The following is a 4,805-nucleotide window of genomic DNA, read 5'->3' as shown; positions in this document are numbered from 1 at the left end:
TTGCACCCAGGATGAGTATGCCAAAGAAAAAGAAAAATGGATCAAGCATTCCAGAGTAATGGGTAGAGAAAGGAAGGAATAAAGGAAGATATTTAGGTAATAAGAGAAGAATGAGAACAAAAGAAGAAATCTGAAAAATAGAAGGAAAACTAGAAGAAGGTGGTGTCTTAGAAGTTTAAGGATTTGAGTACTTGGCAAATGAGGCGTACAGGCGTTTTCCCACTCTCAACATCAGTCCGTCAGGAGCCCTGTTGACAGCATGTCTAAACTTGACATCTCCACTGTTCTCCATCCCCAATGCCATCATCAAGTCTCCATTGCAATAGTCTCTTAACTGTTCTTGCTGTTTCTACTCTAGTCCTAAATCATAGCCAAAGTACTCTGTGTAAGTCATAAATTATAGCATGTACTTTTCTGCCTATAAATTATCTTAGTTTGTCAGGATGCTATGACAAATACTGCAAACATCCAAGAAAGGAAATTATGGGAAACCTAGTTTTCAGTCTTAAAAGGGACTAGAGTAATTGCTCTATGGCCAATTGATATTCAACAGGGTGCCAAATACATGCAATGGAAAAAGAATAGTTTCTTCAGTAAATAATGTTGGTCAAACTGGATAGCCACATGCCAAAGAATGAAGTTGGACTCCTCTCTCATATAAAATGGAACTCAAAATATATCAAGGATCTAAATATAAAAGCTAAAACCATAAAACTCTTAGAAGATAGCATAAGGTCATGTCTTAGTTGGCCAAGAATGCTATAGCGAAATACCACAAACTAGTTGGCTTACACAACAGGAATTTATCTCAGAGTTTGAAGGCTGGATGTCCAAAGTCAAGGTTTCAGCAAGATCAGGATTTTTCTGAAGTCTGTAGCATCATGGTGGTGGCTTGCCAGCAAATCCAGAACTCAGTATTTGCCACCATCACATGACCATCTATCTCTTTTGTCTCCTGGCTTCTCTTCCACGTCCAAATTTCCTTATTTATAAAGACTTTCATCATACTGGATTTAGGACCGTGCTGTTTCAATCTGGCCTCATCTTACTAGGATCTCCAAAGGTCTCTTCCACAAATGGGTTCACATGGGCAAAACCAGGGATTAGGACATGAGCACGTTATTGTGAAGGACCAGATTCAATATATCACGGGGCAAGTCTTCATGACTCATGATAGGGTAATGAATTCTTAGATATGACACCAAAAGCACAATCAATAAAAGAAACAATAGATAAACTTGACTTCATCAAAATTGAAAGCTTTTCTGCATCAAAGGACATTAACAAGAAAGTGAAATAACCTACAGAATTGGGGAAAATGGTGACAACCCATATATCTGATAATACCCAGAACATATATAGAAGTTTTACATTGTAACAACTAGAAGACAAATAGCCCAATTTAAAAACTGGGCAAAGGACTTGAACAGACATTCTTCCAAAGAATATATACAAATGACCAGCAAGCATATGAAAAATGCTCAGCATAGTTAATCATTAAGGAAATACAAATCAAAACCACAATCAGACAGCAAGTGTTTCAGTTTGCTAAAGCTGCTGGAATGCAATATACCAGAAATGGGTTGGCTTTTATAATGGGGATATGTTAGCTTACAAATTTACAGTTCTAAGGCTGTGAAAATGTCCAAATTAAGGCATTAACAGGACAACACCTAGACTCTGAAAACAGGCTGCTGGCCTCTGGGGCACCCCTTTCACATGGGAAGGCACAAGGCTGGTGTCTACTGGTATTTCAGTCCCAGGTTTCACTGCTTTCAGCTTCTAGCTCCAGTGGCCTCCATCTGACATCAGTGGCTTCCTCTCTCAGCAAATCCGGGGGCTTTTTCTCTATGAGCTTCCCTTACTTTCATCTCTTAGCTTCTCTGAACTCTTGGGCCTTTTTCCATGTGTCCTTTGTCCTCTTATCAAAGACTTCATTAAGAGGATTAAGACCCACTTTGAATGGGCTGGGTCAATCTCAACTGAATCAACCTAATCAAAAGGTCCCACTTATAATATGTCTATACCCACAGGAATGAATTAAAAGAACATGGCCTTTTCTGGGCTACATAACAGCTTCAAACAACCACAACAAGTATGGCTATTATTTAAAAATGGGAAATATCAAGTGCTGGAGATGATTGAAGAAATGGGAACTCTAGTTCATTGTTGGTGGGAACATAAAATATACAGTCACTGTAGAAAGCAATATGGCAGTTTCTCAAAATGCTGAAAGCATACAAGTATCATATGACCTGACAGTTTGAGTCCTAGGTATGTACCCAAAGAAAGTGAAAACAGAGAATCAAACAGGTACTTGTACACCAGTAGCCATAGGCACATTATTCACAATAACCAATAGGTGGAAACAACCCAAGTGTCCATCAACAGATGAATGGATAAGCACAATGGAATATTATTAGGTCTTAAGAAGGAATGAAGTTTTTGAGACATGCTGCAACATGGATTATCCTTGAAAACATTATGCTGTGTAAAATAAGTGAGGCTCATAAGGACAAATATGTATGATGTCACATATGAAATATCTAGAAATAGCCAATTTGAGGAGACGGAAAGTAAATTAGAGGTAACGGGACAGGGAGAGGGGAGAGGGAAGTTTTTGCTTGGTGAGTATAGAGTGCTTGTAAATAAAAATTAATTAAAAGTAATATTTTTTCCTATTTTCCCTAATTTTTGTAGAAATTTTGGGTTACTACATTCTACTACTTACTACTTGAAAGTGGAAATCTATTTTCTTTTTTAAAAGCTATTTCTAAAGGATCTACCAACAAATACTTATTGGACATGTGTTATATTCTTAACATTTTACTCTAGGAGTTAGAAAAATAATCTAAGTGATGATCATTACCCAAGGTTGCTGACAAACCATTTGAAAAGCAAAAACACATATGCAAGAGAACCTATTGGAGAACATGATAGTGATGTCAAATATAATAGGGAAGTATACGATTTTGGTTATCATTTTGTTTACTAGGTCTGTTTCCTCAGTTGTAAGCAAGAGGGTTGATTTAGGTTAGTGGTTACCAAACATTTATGTTAAATATACGGAGCCAGATGATGGGGCTGGCAGCTGAGAAACCCAGGACACCCATCTAGAGGAGGGGCTCAAACAGCCATGGGAATATAATAAGATGGAGAAAGCAGAAGTCATCAGAATCTCTCTCAGGAAGAAGCACCCTATGAGATCTTAGAATGAGCCATCTGGGATATTGGGTGAGACCCCAAAGAGCATCCTTAAGAAACAACAGACGGAAGATAAAGCTTCTAAGGAGAGCAAGTCTGCCTTACCACAAAGCTCTTGTTCTGTTAAGCTGCCAGTTTGGGCCCAATCCCAGGTGCTTGGGAAAATAGAGAAAGGATCTCACCACTGGCACTCCTGTTTCCTTCCCCTTGTGTAGGGCTCAATCATTCCATCTAAATGATGGGCAAATATTTCAAAAATATAGTCTAACTAGAACACAATACTATTTATTCTGCATGCCTCGGCCCGGCATTGTAGCAAAGAATTCCTATACAAATGAAATTTTATATAAAGCTCCAGTATAGGTAACAAATAAAGGAAGACTACCTTGGTTAAAGTGGAAGTAAGGACATGGAGCTTTTTCTATTCAGCTTCCCTTTAAACCTCCTGAGATAATTTGGTCAAAGCTTTAGAAAAATCCTGTCCTAGACAATTTAGATTTTCTTTTTAGCACCAATGTTCTGTGGTTCTATTATAAGGAATAGACATGTAGAGAATTAGACTGTAATACTTAATTTCTTTAAATCAAATGCTAATACAGAGCTCATCTCTTTTAATGTAATTAACTATATGGTTTAATAAGAGGCATTTTGGGAAAATTCATTTACATGTTAAATATATAATTTTCCCTCATATATTCTCTAACTTTCTTTACACTTATATTCTGAAAGTTTTCCTTAACTCCCTCTTTCAGTCCTTCTATTAAATAACACATATTTTATATTTTGAACTTTTTCTTGTTTCTTGTTCTTTGATTACATTTTTTAATTTAAAATTTACTTTATTACTAATATATGATTCTAATTATTTATTTAACAGGATCATTAACACTTTCCTGGTGTTGAAAAATATCATAGATTAAATTTTTATTTAGGTTGACATTTTCCTAATTGTTCAGACTGAAAGCAAATGATATTGTATTTTTCACATCTTACATTATGGTTTAACTTTCATAATGTGTTACTTTCGGTAAATCCTATTATTTTACATGGTAAAGTTAAATGGGAATTGATACAATCGGTTCCTTATTAAATCCCAACCTTTTAAATGCTGCCAAAGTTATGGTCCCAAGATAATATGATGCAAGATTCTACATTTCTGCCCTTTACAGAGCTGGGAGTCCTGCTCTTTCCATCCTTTAACTGACTGACAGGCTGACTAGTGATTGGCACACTTAGTTTTTAGAAAATCCCAACCACACAGGTCAGTAAATCAGATATGCTCTAATCACCTGACTTTTCTATCGGAAGTTCTACTTAAGTATAAGTCAAGTTTAAATAAGAGTTTACTCAGGATATTTTTTCACTTACTCTGTGCATAAACATGTAATTAATAAAAGAATATACCTAGCTAGATAATGACTTTTCTAACCAATTTCTTCTATGTAGTTGAAAGTAATATGCATTTCTTTGGAAACTTCTTTGTAATATCACGATGCATTTAGTCTTTAACCCACACTAGTGGATGTGAATTCCAACAATAGGGTGCTGATGTCCGTAACTGAATTTTGTTTCTAATTGTGATGTTTTTTTTTTTTTTAATT

This window comes from Choloepus didactylus, chromosome 20, assembly GCF_015220235.1.
Source record: "Choloepus didactylus isolate mChoDid1 chromosome 20, mChoDid1.pri, whole genome shotgun sequence".
Taxonomy (NCBI): domain Eukaryota; kingdom Metazoa; phylum Chordata; class Mammalia; order Pilosa; family Megalonychidae; genus Choloepus; species Choloepus didactylus.
Note: the sequence above shows the minus strand (reverse complement) of the source record.